The 22,548-nt window shown below is 36.0% G+C and overlaps 1 long non-coding RNA gene across 1 annotated transcript in view; it reads right to left on the reverse strand.

Moving 5' to 3' along the window:
• Nucleotides 1-17,256: 17,256 nt before the first annotated feature.
• Nucleotides 17,257-22,548, reverse strand: part of LOC116959151 — a 165,231-nt gene continuing 159,939 nt past the window's right edge. The window contains exon 5 of the long non-coding RNA XR_006166594.1: nucleotides 17,257-20,189. This is a non-coding gene — a long non-coding RNA (uncharacterized LOC116959151). The remainder of the gene's footprint in view (nucleotides 20,190-22,548) is intronic.

Genomic DNA, 22,548 nt, shown 5'->3' on the forward strand with positions numbered 1-22,548 from the left:
TAATGAGAGATTATTTTATCCACCTAACTCTAGAAAAAGATTGTGTTTGAGACCTAAGAAGAGATAGACACTTCTATCTTATGTATAGCTGAGCTTTGTTCTATTGTCAAGCAGTACAGCACGGCTCCTTTCTTAACATTTCCTAAAGCTTTATGTTCAGTCTCTTCTTGCATATACAGTTCCTTCTACTACTGTTTACTTGAGGTGTGGATTTCATGCAAAAGAGCATACAGGTCCATCTGTGGATTTAGCCTTTCATTATACTCTAAATAATCCCCCCTTTCAGTCTTCAACGTGTTTAGACTGTTTGCGTTTTGAGATGAGACTGTTTCTTTCTACACTCTGTACAGTGTCTTGCTTCATGAGGTCCCATGGTCATGATCAGCTGTTACAGTGGTATGCGCAATTTCTGCTCAGAGAGGTTCACAAAGTAATTTCTTAAAAAGTCCTCACAAATATACATATATTAATGGATTATTCTGTCAATATAAATTCAACCTCACAAAGACCTTAAACACTTCTGTAATGCCCAAGTCATTCATATGATTCTGACAGTGTCACTGTACTGGTACTAATTTGTATTTGAACACTCCCAAATTATAGGTCCCGCTGAAGAGAAATTGTGTTTATCTAAAGAACATTTACTTTTTTTTTTCCCTTACCCATGCTGATCCATATCTACACTTATCAGGAAGCACTGCTCCTGGGAGCCACAGACTAGTTCAGTTTGCATGGCCCATCTACTCACAGAAGTGTTGGCAACTGGAATAAGCCTGGGAGCCACAGACTAGTTCAGTTTGCATGGCCCATCTACTCACAGAAGTGTTGGCAACTGGAATAAGCTTCAGAAATACAAATACGTCTACTGGAAATTGAACTGAGACCACAAAATCGTTTTCCACAGGGCAAACAAACAGTGAGAAACAGCAACCAAGTAATGTAAAATTCACAGTGCACAGATCACAGAATGTCTCAGAAACAGTTTTACGTGTTTGGTCTCATGAAACTTTACACCTTCAAACTGCACATCAGTAACAGTGCTGCTTTCACACTTTAAATGGATGTAGAAGTTAAATATCTTGCACTTGATATAAAAAAAAAACAAAACAAAACTCAGAAAAGATAGCCTTATGCTTAAAAAAGGGCTACTTCTTCAGTGAAAATAATTTCTTTTGAACACAAAGCGCATTTTTAGAGGGTACTTCATATTACAGAGCAGATGAAGCATTTTACCCTAGTTGTGCAAATTCTTAGACAAATCCTTGACATCACGTGCATGATTCATTCTCCAAAGTCTGTCTTATGAATGCTAAGCATGCATTGCTAGAAATACCTAATTATATACTTCAAAATCTTGCTGATCTCTTGCACAATACTACTGATCATGCTGATAGGTAGCAATGGCAAAATTTCTTTTAAGATCTCATCTGTAAATATTATAGTTGGTTTTACCATATTTTTGCAGGAAGACAATGAACAAAAGAAAGACTTAAAAAAGTCGAGCAGAGATCTAGAAAACAAGTCACAAAGGCTGAAAGAACAGTATAACTTAGTCCAGAGAAGAGAATATTAAAGCAAGAGGTGATAGTAATCTTCAAATATAATTAGAGCCCATTACATGCAGAAATCTAATACTGTTCCCATGTCCACCTCAACTAGGACAAAAAGTGGTTTATGTTGCATGTCATATTTAGACTTTAGAAAGCTTTCTAATGCTGAATAACAATGAAGTGCAGTACCCTGTGGAGTCCACAGAATGTCTGAAAGCAGGAGTTTTTATGAGAATGTCAAACAAGAGTCTGAGTGGAATGTTTTAAAGATATTTCTGCCTTCGATATGAGCATATTACCTCTTAATGTCCCTTCTTCCAATAATACTGGATTATGTTTTTCCTTGCACTAGTAGAGGGATATATTACTTAAATTCTATTCTACTACAAGATCTTTCTAATATTCATCAAATTAGAAAACTATCGGTGACACTAAATAGCAGCTATATGTGTAAGGGGCACAAGTACCTCACAGGAAACCATCTCACATAAATGACAATGAGTATAGTTCACATTGGTTTGAACTAAAATTATATTCATTGATAATTTGTCCATATAATTAGGATCTTTCACCAGAAGTGCATGTAATAGTGTGCCACAATTATGAAAAACATAGGTATTAATGTAAAACATTACATTGAAACACGAATCCCTCAGGAATATTATGACATTGTGAAATGTCATTTTAGACAAAATTAGATTCTAACTTAATAGGCAGGTCAAAAGTCATTCTTCAAGGCTTCATAGGATCTTAAATTACCTAATAACCTAAACCATGAAACTGAGCAAGGGGAAAAAAAAGAAAAGTTAATATGTGAGTACCAAGATTCAGCTCTTGCTACCATCCTAAGCAGGAAAAACTGTGATGTTCTCTTCTTGCTCTGCTCTCTACAGATTATGATATGTATATGCAGCTAAGTACAGAACTGAGTATGAACAACATCCCCAGCTAAAGAAATGTTATGAACTGAATCTTGAGAGACATTTCTGGTCTGATCATAGTTGACATTACAGAACTATATAAAAAAAATACAGTAAAAACTCTATCAGCCGATAACCATTTTCATTGCTGGTGCTATGGTATCATCTAAAATTCATAGCAAACATTAAGGATTCATAGGGAAAGGAAACAACATTTATCATAAAGCTTACCATTATAATTAGCAAAGGATGGGAGAAAATAAAGCTATCAATTCTATCCTAACATATGAACTATGTCAGAAGCCTATCTCTTTCCACTGGCAATATAAGGAGTCTGAGTCAGATAACTTAGAGGTCTAAAGCAACACAGGATATCTCTTTGATCTCCACTGTGACTGGATTAGCAAGCTGCCTCAAGTCACCCACATAGATTTTCAAAGTGGTAGGAAATTAACCTAGATTCCTCTCCGTATTTAATTTATCTTCAAATAGTCTCATATTTTTCACATAGACCTGGTTATATTTTTAAAATAAAAATAAAGCAAGCAGCTTTATTCATGGAGGCTGTGCTGGTTTTGGCTGCAATAGAGTTAATTTGTTTCACAGTAGCTCGTATGGGACTAAGTTTGGGACTTGTGATGGAAACAGTGTTGATACAGATATGTTTTTGTTATTGCTGAGAAGTGCTTACACAGAGTCTTTTCTGCTTCTCACACCTCTCCACCAATGAGTAGGCTGGGGGTGCACAGCTGGGACAGCTGACCCCAGCTGACCCAAGGGATGTTCCATACCATAATGCTGTCATGCTCAGCATATAAAGCTGGGAGAAGGAGGATGAAGGGGAGAACATGTAGAGGGATGGCGTTTGTCTTGACAAGCAACTGTTTGGTGTGATGGATCCCAGAGATGTCCTGGAGATGGCTGAGCATCTGCCTGGCAATGGGAAGTGGTAAATGAATTCCTTGTTTTGCTCTGCTTGTGGGAGCAGCTTTTGTCTTACCTATTAAACTGTTTTTGTCCCAACACACAAATCTTCTCACTTCTACCCTTCTGATTCTCTCCCCCATCCCACCAGGGGAGGGTAAGCGAGCAGCTGTGGGCTGCATAGTTACTGGCTGGGGTTAAATCACAACAGAGGCCCATCTCGCAATCTTGCTGATGTGTTAGTCAGGTAAAACCAACATTTCCAAGCCTGAGCACCAATTTTTTCCAGGTACTGCCTTCTGCAGATTGCAACCTACTGCCTTAACTCATGTGACATTTCTCCAGTTCACTTCAGTGGACATTCTGCCTGGAACACACATATACAGCTCAGTCAAGCAAGAGGTGTATGCTTCACTTTTATCCCATGCAGCACATGTGCCTAAATTTATCTGTCTCTAGTCCTAACTAGTTTGACTACAACAATCCCAAATCCATTGTAGTCAATTTTTGAGCAAAGAAATTTAAAAAGTTTCAGAAAATGTCAAAACAATGGATTTGAAATATCTAAAAAGCTTTTGGTTGTTTTTTGTTGGTGGTTTTTTTTTTTTTTTTTGCTTTTTTGTTTTGTTTTTACTACAAAACAACATTTGATTTTAAAATGTTAAGGGATAGCAAAAAAGCACCCTAATGTATTGCAGGTAAATAAAATACTTTGGACACCATAAACTTAATTTAGAACAGAACTAAAACATTAGTTGCATACACCATCTCAGTGGGTCGGTGTACTTCTCAAAGTGGACAGTTTCCTGCCAGCAAAGAAAAGAACAAGTTGGGACCACAAGGACTAAATGGGGTTCTGGCTTGGTTTGTCGCTTTTTTTTGTGAGATTTTCAGGGTTTGAGACTTTACCTCAGTTTCACTAAGAGGATTACCCCATAAGATGAGCTTTCCTGTGTGTTTTCATTCTTCACAGAAATTCATGCTGACATCAGACTCCTCAGACATAGAGTGGATGGGAAATGGAAAGAGATCTTGCTCAAAAATATCACAAGAGTTTTGACCACTGTTTGATGTATAAAGATCTCAGTCTAAACTCCCTGCAGAGTTGCCTAGTGAGTGTGGCAGGCAGTCTATCAGGCATAATTCTTTCTGTTTTCATATTAGCATGGATAAAGCTTCAGAATGATTTCTTTGGCTTTTTTGTCACAGAAGGTAGCCATTGGCTGTTAGTGAATTGCTGCATTTCTAAATTCCCTAACTGAACAATGCTCCTTTGCTCACTTCTGCAAACTCCCTACTGTTCATGGCTTTACTCCTGTGGGGGAATTTAGTGATTAAAATGCAAGCACCCAACTGTACCACTGTAGTTACAGACAAACAGGTGTTTCCATCATGCACCCATTTATTCGAGGAATTTATACTCAAACTGACTTTGGCATAGTAGTTCCTGCCTTCATGGAGAAAAGTTTCTTTTCCTCATCTATGGAAAAAAGTTTAAAATGTTTTTAAAAAAATCCATTCAGTCATTTTGTCATTAGAAGTATCAGTTTCAGTAAACATTAATGAGAAGCTAAGATACTTATTTTCAGAGCAGAAGACATTTATCCTGTGTCTGCATTCTACTCCAATTACACCAAATGCTTAATGATGTAAGTCTAATCACTCCCTGAAACACATAGTGCTCCCATACACTACTGACAGCTCTCCATCACTAGAAGATTGTAATCTGACAATTTAGAGGAAAGATTTGTTCCAGACTTCAACTATTTAGAAACATTTTATCCATAAAAGTGCAACTTCATGTTACAGATTTTACAAATAACCTGATGTTTCTGTTTGGGCTAAACAGTCCCTTCAGTGTTCTAATATACTTTTCTTTCAGCTGCATGTCATTGATCAGCTATGAGATTTAATTCTGGTAAAATTTTTAATAGATCTTTAAAAACCCTTCAAGTGTCAAGAAAGCGCTACTTTCTAACTTTTACTTTCTTTCATTGTCAGGGAGACATCTAAATAACGTACCAAAAATATGCAGCAATCTCACTGAAGAACAAATGTAACAGATATGTTTCCTCCAGATTTTTGCCCCTTTCCCTGTCAGAAGTATCCTGGGTTTTGGTCTGTTTTGCACTGCCAGCCTGAACATGATTGTGGGTTATCAGTTATTCTCTGAACGGATGTGACTCAATGAAACCATCACTTGTGTTTGTAAAAGAAACTATAGCATTCTGGGGACAAATTCCAACCTTTGTAGCGCTTTGGTGGAAACACTATAGCAATGGGACTTCTCTATTTTTCGAATCAACTACAGCAATGGGAACGGGCCAGGGAATGGCTTGAGGTCAAATTATGACATTTCTGACGTGCATGGAATATCTGAACTAGCTAATCATTCTTTGAGCAGAGGATAAACAGAGCTGAAAGCTTTCACTGCTATGGCTGACCTACAGAACCTACTATACATCCAGAAATCTTTGCTATTGCCTCCAAATTACTATGAGTTTCTGGAAGCTGTTAGTCTATTTAAACAAATATGGAATATAAAACCACTGCTTGAAAAGCACTGCCTTCTTATTAAAAGTGATATGCCTCTTTCTAGAGTATCTACAAATGATTCATGGAGAGTAATTTTGGTATTCGATATACACCATAGGAAAGTCTCATGTCTATATGCACCTTACAAAATACACCTGCCCTTGGATTTTTTAACATCATGTAAAACCTGTAAATCTAATTTTCTTATGTGAGTCCATGTGTTAGATTTGTCCACATGCACATGTGTTTTACAGTGACCATGTCTTACAGTTGCATACTCCTGAGAATCTACCGTAAGCCATGCAACCAAGTTCAATTGTAATATACTGTCACCAAGGTTAGACTGCAGGTGAATTTACCCCTCATTTTTAGTTTTGAAAAATAAGCCACAACGAAGTAATTCACCTCCAGTACCTTCTCTGGTAAAGTGAAGCCTATTTTACCCACCTATAGCGTGAGAAGCTGGGATTCTTAAATTTGACCTAAGAGCAACACCAATTCATCCAAGACAGCTGGACAGTATGAGAGTACCAAGTGAGAGTATTGCTGCTAGCACCCGGGATGAGCATCACACCAGCTGCATCATCAGCTATTGCTCCATTGACTGGTTTGCTCCCATGCAGCCTGCACTGCCAGCCCAAGAGAGATGCTGTGCATGTCAGATGTGCAGCAGCCATCTGCCAAATAGCATTCCAGCTCATCTTCTCAGATTCTAATGCCTGGCATAGCACATCTGGTGAAATTAAATGACATAAGTCTTGTACTGCTCTCCAAGGCAAGAATCACCTGTAGAGTGTACTGCCACTAAACTACAACCAAGTCCTTCTAACATGGAAGTGAGGGTGAGCTCCCATTCACTTAACTGGCAATAGCAGATCAGAGCATTTTTAATCTGTAAAGTGAATTTCAGCTTCAGAAACTTCATTGAAATCCATAATACTGAAATTAATAGAGGGAAATAATTTTCAATGTATCGTAGGTTATGACTTTCCCTCTCTTTACTAATTTTGTAAACCATTGTGATGTGTCATTGGGTATTCACTGCTTAGTTTTATGTATCTAACCTCTCTGAGGAAGAAGTTCAGTTGTCAGGCAGAAAGTATCAAGGGGACTGATAACAATTTCCTTTAAACTAGAACTTAACAGTCTGTATTAATGTCTGCTTTGAGACTAGCAAGTTGAAACCCACCTGCAGTCAAGAAGGAGGGACTCTTAAAAAGTTCCCAACAGCACGAGCTAATTTTCATTAAATCAGCATCGTTGAAATTAAAATGCTAAATACCTGCTTTACAGTGATGACATTCCCATTATGTTCACTACTACTATTTCTTTAGGAGAAAAAAAATGTTTATGTGTAAACTGGTACTTAGAAAATGTTCAGGATTGACAGCCCCAAGGAGTAAGGCCCTTTATTTACAGACAAGGACAGCATATGAGGAGTAGTAGCAAAAGCTGCTCCGGTACAACTTCTCAATTACAATCCCACCTGTTGGCACCCTTCCGACTTTCAGCCACTGATCTAAGCCTGGTTATACCTTGATTTTGGGTAATATCTCAAGCACAAATGCCCATCTTTGTGTCAGATTGCTGCAGTCCCTATCAGCAGCTAGCTGATGAGTACCAGAACCAGGATAAGCTTCCAGTGCAGACCACTGCACATAGCTTCCTATGTGAAAAGTATTTGTTAAAAAATTAGGTCATTTCAAATTCACTTTTAGATAATTATTCACTAGATGAAAGAATACTGCTGATACACAGATGACCCCAATTATATTTCTGTTAATGCATAACAGAACTCTATAACTACTTCCTACTATTTTGCACTCAGACAAACTGATTTTGGCAAGAGCAGAAGTTTGATTATTTAAGCATTAGACTCTGTATCGTTTGCTTGACTATTAAAATTATAAAACCACACAATCCAATTCTGCTTCCAAACCCAAATCTAACAAACAACAAAATATCTGGACACAAACTGAGAATCATCCCATACTGTTATGAATGTGGAAATTTAATGACTGATCTGGGCACACATGTACACGCTTTCCTGCTATATAAAATATGGAGATCATCTTCCCTTTGCCCTTCCCTAGTACAGCCATAAGAGTCAAAGAGACTGGAAGATGGAGGCCTGACTAGCTGACAAGGAGCCCATAGCTATATAGAGAACAGTGAATATAAGCAATCTATTGCTGATCCCAAAACGATCCCAAAACAATCCCAACAACGAGCTGGGCAGCTTCCACTGTCTAAGACTCCTTAGAGAGGACTAAAGCAAGGACTGTAAGAGCTGGAGGATGAAAAGCAAGTGCTGAAGTAAATGGAAGAGCTATCAGCCTCAGATAAAGAAAAAATGTAGAAGACAACCAGACCAAAGAACTGGTGGACACCCAGAACAAATAAAAGCTCTCTTTGAAATTCTGTCACTACAGCTCCCAAGATATCTGGCTAGCTGACTAGTAAGAGCTTGTGGACAGGGACTACATATCACTGCTTAGATTTTTTTCAGTTTTCTATGTACCACATTAAACTAGTTCATTAGAGGACAGATTGTCTTCATATTGTTTGCTGCTCAAATTTATCACTTTGGTAACATACTGGTATTTAGAAAATATACAATCTTCTGGCTTAACAACATGGTCAGTGACCCTGCCACACTTCTGCTTGCTGCTTTGCACAAATCTGAAGGCAATACTTGTATTCCTTAATCCCTTTTTATACAGTTTAAATAATCAATAGCAGGACCTACCTGGGCCACCTACTGAATGCTCCTATTAGAGAAAATGTCTGAAAAGCTCAAGAGCAAGTCTGAAGAATGATTAAAAATTTTGTAATACCTTAAATTTGTGTATGTGCACACATTGAAATAAAACAAATATGGAAGTAACATTGTATTTTCAAACACTTGCATATTTTTAAAGCCCAGATTAAAAAAAAAAAAAAGTTTCAAGCAAAATCTTAATTTGTTTCAAAACATTCAAAACAAAATGTCATTAAATTGTTTTCCCTGACCTTTCCTATTCAGCTGATGCTATTTCCACTTTCAGTTTGAATTTTCAGTTTACTTTTGTCAATATCACACTGCACTTACCACATTAGAAACTGCAATCCCTTATTATCTCAGTAAGACACCTTCTATATTTCAAAGTAAGAACAAAGGCCTTTGAAACAAGGGACAACATTAGGGTATGTAGAGACAAGGATAACATCTGTGGGAAAGGTATCTTTTACCCTATAAGTTTCTTGTGTCTCATATAACAACAGGCAGTGACAGAAGACCTTAACATAGAGTCAGTAGTATGTGTGAAAAAGTGGAATACTGAATAGAAGATTAGTGAGACATGGCAGACTGATTATTGCAACATTCTGCCTGCTATCATCCGAAATATCAATAGAAAGCTCAATGTTACTGACAGGATGGTTTAGTAAAATTTTCCCTAGACTACTACTGCAAGAATTTGCTGGAGTACTTTTGAATTAATAACAGAGCAGTTAGCTCAATGATCTAAAAAGTACAGCACATGAAAATTTTTCAGAAAAAATATATTTGGAATGCAAACTGTAGCAGAAAAGTAAACTATAAAAGGAAATGAGGGTTTCAGGATGACAATTTATTGCAAATACTTTCCCAGAACAAGAAAGTATTATCTAGTTATAAATTACCCAGGATAGCAAGAAACTCATAATAGAGAAACCACCAATGTATGGCTCAATGAGAAGATAAGGTAGTCTTGACAGTCCTGAAAAGATTAAATTATTTAACCAGCACTTGGAAGGAAAAAGAAAAAAAAAAATCATACAGACTACCTGAAAAACTAAACAAACATCTGAATCAATGCAAGTTTAAAATAAAGGATTAAGGGCTTAATCCAATGCTTAGTAAAGTCTGTGGAAGTCTTTAAAAGTTTTTAGATTGAGCCCCAAGAGACAGGGCACTGAGGTTAGGGTTTCATCTTATCTTGTAGCATTTTTACTTGCAGCTGCATGCCTCTTTCTATATCTTCTTGCATCTCTCACACAGCCCTAGTTTTTACCACTTATCTCCTTAAAAACACCTAGCTCTATCATACAGTAGAAAATATAGGAAAATAGTACGTGTACCACAGATCAAGTGTCTAGGATGGATATGACAACTTGGAAACTTCATCATAGGGATGGAGAAAACAGTGCTTATAAAATAATGAGACCAAATCTCCTCTAGAAACTCAAACCAGAAGAGTCCAAGATGGGCTTTTCTCTCCCACTGAGCACCCTGGGTTCTCAGGCACACCGAGCCTAGTCAAGCTGAGTAAGAGCCTTTGCCAAGCAAGAGGAAATTATTTTGCTCTAGTCCTACAAAGTAGAACTATCTGGCACCTGTTTACACTTCAATGCTTCCACCAGTCAGCATTTAGCACTGATCGTGCTGTCCATTTTGCACATGGACTTAACACTGAGCACGCCTGCACCAGGTGGATCAGTGAAGAAAACTTAATAAAAACACGGGAGTTATAGGTATAGTTCTCCATATACTCTCCATGCTCTATGGTTTTAATTTTTTACTGTATTCTATGCAAGTTCCTTTGCAATCCTGTTGCATGGTCCACAAAAGAACTATACACAGTGCCCAACAAGGACCAGGCCAGCCCTTCCACAGGAAATGTCACATATATGGTGTTTCCTGATACAAGTAGACTGAGCAAGTCTATTGGTAATAAGCTGTTAGAGAAATTGTGCTGTTTCTAGACCTGACAAGGCACTACAAAACAAAAAAAATATTGTGAAACAAAGCTTTGTGAAATCTTGTGAAAGAAAGCAATGGAAATTTTCACAAAAATCTTATTTTTTACAAATCATACAGTCCTTAGTGCATCTCTAGCACTGTGTTCTATCAGAAAGGACATAACGTGGCACCTGTATTGATACTCCAAAGCAAAACAAGACTTGACATCACAGGAAAGAACCTGAACAACTTGATTCACAACCACATCACTCCCAATTCATAACCATGTAACTCTATTGCTTTAAAGGGAATTTATGCCAGCATAAAACTGGAGTAACAAAGCAGTAAATCAAGCTCAGAATTTAATATTCATGCTGGTTCAGCTCAATTTTATTTAGTGCAGGTGTTCACTTAATTTTGATGATAGGATCTGGGGGGAGGGGATAGTCTGCTGTTAATTCATTTCTACTGCCTGGTGGTCTCAAGTCACTACAACACTGGTCCTATTTCTGTACACTTCAAAGATTGTTGAATATCTATTTTCCTTTGTCTACAATCTACAAAGCCCTCACTTAACTATGTTTTCTTTTTCTTCACTACATTTATAGTATCTCAAATGCAGCGGCGAAGGGTACTAATACAATAATTAAAAGACCACACAGAGGTAATGTAAAAATAAAAAGAAAATAAAATAGGAGAGAAGCATGCAAAAAGCTCACAAGAGAGAACAAAGACGCAACATCAGGCAGCAGCAGCTTTAACTTGACTGCTAGTTTTCTACAGTGCAATCAAATCCATTGTCTGTAAGCCACAGGTGCACAGCACGTGGAACAGAGAAATATGCAATGGGGAGTGATGACAGTTAACTTCTGAGCCCACTCTATATTCATCTCAGCATTCATTTGTGCATCTGTTGTGCTGAATTTTAGTCTTCAATTTCTTTTTTTTTTTTTTTTTTCTGATTTCAGAGGCATCTGAGCAGCTGAGGAACTGTACCAAATGTGCATTATTATAGAAAGGGTCTGGGCTTTAGGAGGAAGAGATCTATTCGTGAACCTGAAATGTGAAGACTCTCTGTGTTTATCAGCCAGGTAACCCAACAGTTGTGACTGATGACGGTGGATATTGTCAGTTCAGCTGTGAAGCAACTGCCAAGTAGGATGTTCATCAATTCAATTTTATCAATAGAAGTGTAACAATACAAATATAGATTTTTTTTTTGGTGGAGTGCAAAAACAGGCCATATGGGAAAATTATCAAATGTATTATAATAATGAATGGTAATATTATTATAATGGTTGATTTCACTTTATCACAACCCAGGTCAGTATGGATTACACTTCGATGATGGTCTTTTGATCTCAGATGTTTTCCCCATCAATAGGGCAATTTCTGAAATTAGATGCAGGCTGACCTCTTATTCTTTGTTTTCATCACTCTTCAGTCAGTGGGAGGAAATTAGCCCCCTGGGAACGTTCGATTCACATTGGCTCACTGTGTTATTTCAGCTGTGAAAGATGCTAATGAGCTAATATCAACTTTCCTAGTGGAAAATACACATATGTCACTTTAAATTTTTGGCCAGGAACCAGCATTTCATCATTTTAGGCAAGGTCTATCATTACACTGCAGCAAAAGAAAAACCACCCAACAAATTAAAGACAAGTTCAATTCACCTAAAGGTCAGAATCTCATGCAGTCTCCTTCCAATATGTAACGCAGATCAGCAGACACATAATTTGCTGTGGAAATTAGTTGTCAGATTATGTTCTGTGTTTTCCCAGTTGGACAGAACAGGGCAACATCCCAAGAAGCTTTGAGGATAATTAATTTCTCAAAGGAAAAATCATCACTAAAACGTTTCACGTGCTCTTGAGGAACTCATCTGTGACCCACAGACAAACAAACAAGTGGTCTAATGAAGAGCAAGGGCACACAAAGGTGAGAACTTTAAAATTATGAGTTTTCAATTTCAGGGTTGAATCCCCATCTTTCACACATGCGAATAGAAAAATCAGGTCACCCTAAGGAAACTTACAGACCTTTAGAAGAAAAACAACTTCAGGTTGACTGCACTGTTGGGAAGAACTTCTAATGAGGTTTAAGATAATAATAGCCATTGTTCCCTTTTTTCCCTACAACAATTGTCACTTTTGGGGAAATATAAGCCACTTCCACTACAAAAAGATTTGTAGTCTTTCACAAGCGTTGTAATGCTTTCAACTTTTCCAAAATAAAAAAAAAATAACATTTAGAATAGAGGACATTCCATCATTTACTAAACCTATTTATTTCTCAATAAGCTATCAATCTGAGACTGAATCTTAAGCAATTTTGACGTTTCAGTTACTAAATTTCTTTTCTTTTTTTTTTTTTTTTTGATAAGTACACTGATCTTCCCCAGATAACTGTTATAATTTCAGAAGAAGTCTTTAGCACAATATTACCTGCAAAGTAAAGTACCGATCCTTTGGAATGGACTATACTGAGACAGAGAAATTTCTAAATTTTCAAGATTTAAGAAAAGGTTTAGGCCTTTCCTTTTTTATTTTTTTTTTTTTTTACCAGCCAACTACCTATCACACATTCCGCTTCTTATAAAACCCTCTGAGAAGACTGAAATACAAGCATGTGAAAGCACAAAGAGAACCTATTTCACCTACCAGAACAAGAGTGACATACGAAAAAACTTGAGGGTGACTTTTCTCCCAAAACATGAAGACAAGCTTCTTTATTTCTAGTGCTTAAAAGCAACAGCTATCAAAGATTAATTATCTGACTGGATCTGACAAAATTTCTCATTCAACATACCAGAAATTAAAACTTCTAATTTTTTTCTTCTTTTTCCTTACTGTACAATTTTTCAAAACTTCATCTTTGAAAATTAAGCATATAATTTTTCTGCCTGTCATTCTTTCTCTAAAAGCAGTGAATTAGCTTTCAAGTGGCACAAAGATACAAATTACACAAAGTAAGAAAAAAATACCACCTGTAATATCATTTGATAAACTGAAAAGCAGAAAATTTTAAATTCCTATACAAACACTGAAAGTTCAAATTTTAAAAATTTATAGACACCATAACCAAATACTTCTACCTCACTGAAACAATGTAAATAAATGGTTTGGGTTTGTTTGGTTTGGGTTTTTTTGGTTGCTGTTGCTTGTTTTTTTGGTTTGTTTTTTTTTTTTGTTTTTTTTTTTTTAAACAGACATTTATTTCTAGATGGGTATTTGTTATTTGAGCAATTATGCAGAAGATTGATTCAAAGACTAATATTTTGATCCAAATTTTTGTAAAGTTTGAGAGAATTTGGAGCTGGGATTTTTGTTCAGTCCTTTGGTGATGACATCTGAACTACCAGCCTCTCCAGACTTTCATTTTTTGCCTATTTCTAACATAAACAAAGTTATTTTGATAATTATTTTAGTTTATTTTTTCCAATGTATTACAGCATAAAAATAATTTATAATTTCCAGACAACCTAATATTGCCTGAGTTCTGAAGCTGCTATGTAAGACACTGTCATTAGTGAAAAGGCAAATCATTCTTTGTCTTTTAATCACTTTGGAAGCTTCCTAGAACTCTCCCTCTTAACTACATAAATAGCAAATATACCATCCAACACCCTCAAACCAGCTATGTACAATGCTGTATGAATCACTGCTGTTCCCTTCATATGCCGTTTGCTTTACTGAGCATGAATGGATCCAGAAAGAGGAAAATCTACAATACTACTTACAAATTGTTTCTCTTGTTTCAGTGCATTCTTTTTATTTTCAGTTCTTGCTTTTCTATTATTTTTCTTTCTCTGTGTTATCATAGTGATGCTAAACACTGATGAGATGATAGCTAGCAGTTCAAATTTAAATCTGGTTTCTGCTTAATCTTTCAAAAGCTGGTTAAAAGGGTTGGTCAGAAGTCAGGCACCTCTGTGAGCAATTTTTAAAAACTATAGTGATTTAAAGCCTTGTTGCTTTAAATTAAGTAGCTTCTGAAAAACAATTGGGGAAAGAGAAGTTTGGAGCTTCATGTTCTATGGCTATAACTTCCTTTGCTTACAAGCAAAATCACTTGAGTGATTGCAATACGAACAGACACTACATGGTTTCAGCATGCAACCATCTGAACACAGCGTCCAAAGCACCGGGAATGGACGCTGCGGGTTTGGCTGTACGGATGCTCAGTGCAGGTAGGGCCACAACCTGGATATGCAATGGGTGACTGTTGAATGTGAACACAGACTTCTGCCTACCTACCTGTGCATGGTGTAACGAAGGCCACAGATACATTAAATAAAGCACATTGATAAGACTTTCTAGATGTGAATTTTAGAATAATTCCTGGTAAAGAAAATTGATAAAACAAAATCTCACCACCTTATCTAACATCCATAGACACTGTAAAACCAGACAAATTGACTTACAAATATTATTCTGAAATTCTTTAACCAAGAAGAAATAATTCTTTACTACTCCATTATTTTTTATTTTCTGTTCCTAAAATAAGCATGAGCCTGAACGTGTATATTAGAGTGCTATACTGCCATACCAATTCCACTTTATTCATGAGTATCAATGCAAATGGCCCAGAACTTGGCACAGAGATGCTTTGCTCATAAATTAGTGTGCTTTTTCTATTATTACAGTCATTTTTTTTAAATTTAATTTCTATTTTGAATTCTGCGCTCCCTCCCATGAACAGAAAAAGAACCATTTGTATAAGAAACAAAGATAAATTGAACAATCATAGTAATTACTCACATATATGATATGCACTTTTATCACATAAAAACAAATAAAAGTGATTGTATCTGTGGCCTTCCTTCACCAATAGGACATAGGAACACCACTATTAATTTTGTAACAGCCTGAGGTGTTAAGGACACTTCTGAAATATTCAAACTGAAATCTTGTGCACCTTGAAATCATGGGGAGCTTTGACAATAAAGTGAACTGAGTTGGAATTTCATCCTTAATCTTTACTCTTCCAGGTATCAATAACATGCAATATGCATTCTTTCATGGTTCTGTTTAGTGTCTCTAACAAAGAATGTCTTCTAATTTTGAAATTACAGTAGTATGACCCTGTCCTTTTCTTCAGATTTGCACAAACATGTAATGGGAATAATCACTGTTCTGAGAAGTTTCAAATAGATGCTCCCAAGTAAAGGCAAAATACTAGTCATTCCCATTAATTACATATTAAAAAATTAGATTTTTTTTTTTTAATTACATGGGTGAAAGAATAAGCATGAATCCAGACTTCTAGTAGCTTTGTGTCATGCCATCACTGTCAGCATTGTTCCTCCACTCTGCCTCTATACTGTTACAATATTTTCATTTGTTATTTTCACAATGTACTATGCCATACACCACCTAATGCAAACACATACAACATAATGTTTCTAATTACATTTACAGTTAATGCTGACCGAATCATATTGCTGCAGTTCTGGTTAGTGCTAAGACCAAAAGATGACTTCCTCACACAGCACTTGTTTTATCTACAGCATAGCTCTTAACAATCATGGAACCTAGTACTGAATATAAGCTTACTTTCACTGTATCTATATTATTTGTTTGAGTGAAAGGTCTCTTTGCTTGCAGATTGAAGAGCTGCTAAAATTTTGTGGAGCTATATTTATTAATTTCTCCATTGGTTCAAAAAGATTTTAGAGCTTTTTATAGTGCTAAATCACACAGTGTTTTCTCAACAAGTCTTTGCTGCTAGGGCTTATCTGCCTATCCCAATAATAAAGTCTGACTTGCACATTAAGAAAAGCTAGAATTTCAAAGACTACTAAGTCAATGGGACCCATGCACAAATACCCGAAAGCAGGATCTAGATCCCCAAAGTTTTAATTTTGCACTGAGCTCCAAAAACAACTGTGAGCAAGATTTCACTCAATAAGGCACAGTAATATAAACTGTATTCCAAGACAGCTATTTTTGCCTGTGTGAGGTTGGTTAAGTACCACATGTTGCTCCTCTATACATAGCCTTTGCCAAAGGTTTCTGTAGGACTTTCATCATCTTCAAGAGACACTTGATCAGGCTATGAGCCACTCCCATGGAGGCTCTGTTTTCAAGGATTTCTCTTAAATGAAAGTTCAGATGACTTCAATGGGAACACTAATAAGCCCTGTGGAGTTAACAGAAAGACTGAAGTAAATATAGGGAATAATTATCTGCAAGCCTTCTGATCCATTCCCAAACATTCATCTGTACCTGAACTTTGATTTGTTTGTGTCATCAGGAGTGCAGATGTGAGTGAGTTTTTGTTCAAAATTTATTGGAGAGTAGCTATTCTTCATTTTACACTTCACACATGAAAGGGGGACTTAGAGACAAATATGGTTATCTGTCATTAGTAATAATTTTGCTCCTATTTAGTGTAAAAAGTTTCTATCTTCCACAAGCAGAGGAAAATAAGCAAGCTTGACCATAACTGGTCACTTATTATAAAAAAAAAAAAAAAAAAAAGTAGCTTCTAAATAAAGAAAACACTTAACAATCAATCCACAGAGGAAAGGAAGTGGTTTTCAAATGATTACAAACAATCAAAATCAAAGTCTGCTTTTGGATATTTAATGAATAGAAAACAGGCTTAATTTATCAGAAAATTACTGGTTTAATAACAATTTACCTACCTCTTGTGCCTAACAAGTGGCACAATCTTAAAACATATGATTATTTATGTCCTCTAAACCACAGACTACTTATAAGTAATTTTTATTTAACATAACTTCGTTACTCTGCAGAGCAAGTGAGAAATTAAATTTATTTCTGCAAAACTGTACATTGAATATATTACTTTCATAGTAGTTATAATCAGACAGCCATACGTTTATCATCCCTTGTTATGTTTCATTTCAAACAAAATAATAGAAGTTTTACTTACTATTGTACTGAAAATGGATGAACACTGTTTTTAACGCAAGTATAAGACACACTGGCACAAGACCACAATAAAACTCGACCCATATGAAAACAAGATGATCTTAAACCCTTTATCCTAATAAGACTTTCTGAGCATTAAATAGCAAGTCTAATTCTTTAGTCATTAATTTTCCTGTTACAAATCTGGATGTAATTAAGAACAATGCATTGCTGCCTATGTGGTGAAGAAAATGTCATGCTGGTGTGATTGATTACATTTATTTAAACTGGAGATGTTTGACACTTTCCAGTGATACTTCATTCAATTTTTATTACTATTTTATGCATCGAGGTAAGCTTTTAATTTCCCCTGTTGTGACTCACTTAAATAAAACTTTGGAAGAATCTGAGAATCATTACATGAAAGAATATTGCTGTAGTTTTGTAGGTCTCTGAGCTGAAAATAAAATTAAGTTTAATATTTTCACTTACTGTAACTATTGTTAAGGATTTAGTTAGAAAGGCAAGTCTAAACTTTAACTATAGAACATCTAATATATACCTTACAAGTTGCTAATATGTTCTATTCAGTCTAATTCTTCTGCTGATAATATAACTCTATTTTATTACATGGCCTTTCACTGCAGTAGCAGTAAGCTTATTACTTTATACACCCCTTTTTATTTGTTTGTTTAAACATGAAAGATTATTTTCTCTATAGACATTGTGAAACAGTAAAACAAAGTGCAGGGCAAATTTTTTTTCTTACTTTTGTTCATAATCAGACAGTAGTTAAAATTCTCCTCATGCAACATTTGACAGTATCAACTAAACTGTAAATGTAGAAATTTACCAAACAACAGTGACAACAGCACAGAAGTCGAAATAAGAGAAGTATATTTTAAAAGTATCTTGTTGCCTTCATGAGCATTAGAGGTAAGAATAAAAATTGTTTATATATAATATTTCTGCATAAACGTAGCAAACTTTCCTTTAAAATACTCAGCACCCCTTTGTGTAGGAGCATTCAAAGAACAATTGCTGAGATCTTAGTGTGGGTACCAAGGGGCCATATATGCCAGCTGTAAAGATGAAACAAAATTTAATGAGAAACTACAGCTTAAGGGTACAGCTTTCCAGGTGGTTCTGAGGGGCCAGTCTAAGCCTTTATAGTTCCAAAACAGCAATCTCAGTGTCCACTATACATTCTTGTTGACTACATTGTGGCTGCAGAGACCTAAGGCAGGGACCTATTTCACCAGAAGTGACCTTCTGAGACGTTATTTTCTTGTCATATGGGATCAATATGTATGACTGCTACTGCCAGCTGAAAGCTGACAATGGAAATACACAGTAAAGATCAGGAAGGAGAATACTGCATTCCCATGACAACATTGTCCCAACAGCAAAATTCAGAAAATTATTTCATCCTGAGGTTAATCTGGAAAGAGCGAAGCATCTACTGTTGGCCATATCTGAAATATGGGAGGAGAAAAAGGTTGATAAGGAGAAGGAAATGATAGTTAACTTTGCATGACAAAGGTATACTTTGAATTTTAAGCTGTAGTTCTTCAGTTATACATCATTTAGACGCGGCACATCACTCAAATATGACTCTTATTCTAGCATGTCTCCCAGCATGAATGGCATTCTTCAAGAGCTGAAACACTCATAACATGAAAAGCATGATTTGTTTTCATTACCAAAATTAAATTTATAATCATAGCCAAAAAAACAATAGGAAATGTAATTTTTGCACAATACTGTTGGGCTAGGCTTGACTCTACCTCTTCTTCATACATGTAACACTCCACTCTTGAATTCTGACCTGTGTCAAGGAGCTGCAAACCAGGCCATAAAATCTACTGATAGGTATTTTAAATAGGTTATATTCTTTTCAGATATATTTTGTTATTCATCATGAGTACAGTGTACCTGGCAGTAGGGTGGCCTTATGAGCAGTAAATTGAGTGAAATTAGCATTTGAATCAGATGCTACATGAAGATAACAGCCTGCAATAATCCTATTTAACAGCTGTTAATTGTCTGCTATAAACCACAGTTCAGCAAATTTTGATCATACAACTGAAATACCTCCCTAATACAAATGAAGAAAATTTACCAACTGACACACAGAGAGAAACGTTCAGAGATGCACATCTTAAATTTATCATAAATACAGATTTCACGCAGATGCCATATCTCCTAACAACATATAAATCCTAAAACATTGTGTGAAAATATTGCCAAAAAAATATACAGAAATATACATAAAATGGTTTCTTTGCTTACTTATAGGGAAACATTAGGTTTGTATGTCTTAAAGGCAAGGAGCATTCTTCAAAGTTATGAAGATGTTCTTAAGAAAACGTTTATGTTTCTGTATGTTGCCAACAACCACATCACCAAAGACATTAGCAGTCCATCTGTAATACCATTTTATCCTACCGCAGGGAGACTTCCAAGGTTATGAAAAGCCATAGTTCCAGCTTCAGGACGAAGGGCTACTTCTCCATCTTCTCTGAACTCATTCTACTTTCATCCATTGCTCAGTCTGAAGCACACACTAGAAGAATGTATTATTCTGGAAGTCAGAGCATCCTACAGTGGAAGGTTAAACTTCACAAACAGTGTTTAATCTTTCATCTGTAGCCAAGAAAGAGTAGAACCCTATCGGCTGAAAAAAAAAAAAAAAAAATCAGAGAGTAAGCATTAAGATATCCTGGCAATGAATGTGTCTATTATAAGGACTCATATTCAACACAATGAGAAAGATATTTTCTTGTCATACATCTGAGATAGGATAGCAGGAACCCATGGCTGTCTGTATCAAAGCTGCAGAGATACATAGCAAAATATCTATAGCTAATTTGTCTTTTCCTAAGAACAAGTAGATAAAAATACTTCATCTTCCAGCTTTATTTCTTCTTTCCTGTACCTCAGCTGAAAAAGAACTAGTATTGTGGTAGTATCTAGTGGAGATGAAGGTAATTAAGAGGACTTTTTCCAGTGCTTTGCTGGTAATAAGGATTTTACAGAACTGATGATTGGTTTCGAGAAAGACTAAATACTGAGGCATACATCAAGTTTTTCTGCTCAAAAAGCCTAAGACATCTTGGCTTAAAAGGCTGAAGGTTGTCCTTTACTCTTTAATTTATCCATGAGAACACAGTTCAGAGGCAAAAGTGACAACTGTGATGTTCATCAATTAATCAGCATTCAGATAACTGATGGGGTGTACTTTTCATGATGGTCTTCCCACGAAGTTAGACTTTTCTTTTATTCCTTCTTTAATTCTCAATATATGAGCTTTTCAAAATCTTTACACCCTTGCTAAAAGAAGGAAGTATGGAATGGGCTCATCTAGACCACTCCTATATTCTTGTGGAAGCTTTCCTAACTCCTGAAAGTGTCCTCAAACTCTCTCTCTCAAATGTCTTGTTCCTTCCTGTTCCAAAGACTGTGCCATTATGATCTCACTGATGGTATCCATATATATTTTTAGTCAATGGAATTAAATTATAATATTTTATTTCATTTTTTAATATTTTCTCACATAGTTCTTTCATTATAGTCTTAGTAGTCAAGGCTCTAATCTTGGCTTTCATTCATTCAACTTCCAATGTATTTTTTTCTTTACAATTCAGACAGCATAATTTCTGGCACAACATTTGACTTCAGCACTTACAACCACTTTGAAGTTAACAACTGTCCCATTTATGTTCAGACTGGCAGCATTGTAACATCACCTGCTACAATGGTGTCCACTGATTTAACAAAGGAATTCCTCTGAGCTGAAGAAGTCATCATTAAGCCCTTTAACTAACCTGTGCACACTCTATCAACATTTGTAAGCTTCTGCAAAGTAATGTGATCTATTTAATGTGATCTATTGTAAGTCTTCAAACTTCTCATTGCCATACATTGTTTCATTATAGGTTGTTTCCAGAATATGAGCAGCACCATCAATTGGGATATTTTGAGGTTTGGGGGTTTTTTGCTTGTTTGTTTTTTGTTGTTGTTGTTGTTGTTTTTTGTTTTGCTTTTTTTGGGGGGGGGTTTGTTTGTTTTTTGTGGTTTGTTTTGTTTTGTGGTTTTGGTTTTGTTTTTTTTTTTTTTCCTGGGGAACAAAAAGTTAGGACAGTTTGAACATGAACTCTGCTTATCCCACTCTCTTCTCTAGTGTTTTAGGTTTTCCTGGTGAGTGCTCTCCCCACAGAAGTCTGTCTTTCTCTGCTGTCTTTTAATTTCTCTAACAAAAGGTAATTTTGGCTTCTTTCATATATTTAGTCTCTGACTCTTATCACGATGCAGTGTCTTGTCAGACATTGTTTGATCGATCATTCTGCAAGATTATCTTTTTAGTCACAAAGTTCCTCCTGCTTTCAATTTTAACTTTTGCATTTCTTTTGAAAGAACGGATTTATGAAAAGTTGCAATTTAACAGCAAAGGAACTGTTTCTCCAAACTTTGTTAACAGTCTTGTACTTCTGCATCAGGGCTTCCTTCTATGCAGAATTAAAAGTGATGCAAACTTAATTTAATTTGTGTTACTCCTGGTATTACACACTGTTAGGTAATTCCCTAGATCATCCTTCAGTGCACCTGTTTTACTGAGAACTAGAGGATGAAATTTCATTTTTCATTTATTGTGAGAATTTATGAAGCATAGTTTTCCTATAAGAGTGAAAAATTTCTTATAATGACCAAATTGGAAGTGAGAATACTAAGTGACTGCCCACAAATGAAAGCTACCCCTCTCATTTATACCAACATAATTTTGGCAAGCTCCGCATAGCTGATTTACAGATGGATTCAGTCATGACCTCAGTTGATGCATCACAGCTTCACAAGACAGCGGAACCTCTTGATGAGTAAGCATGTAATTAAAGAGCTCAGTAATGTATATTTAAGATACAAATTCAACTGTCAGTTGCAGTTCAGGGCTTGTATACTGCCAAATATATTTATGCTGCTAATATGTTCAGAATGCTGTTTTATCACAATCACACCAAATTTCTCCGACCTCAAATCAC

This window comes from Tyto alba, unplaced genomic scaffold (genome assembly GCF_018691265.1).
Source record: "Tyto alba isolate M040663 unplaced genomic scaffold, T.alba_DEE_v4.0 Super-Scaffold_41, whole genome shotgun sequence".
NCBI lineage: Eukaryota > Metazoa > Chordata > Aves > Strigiformes > Tytonidae > Tyto > Tyto alba.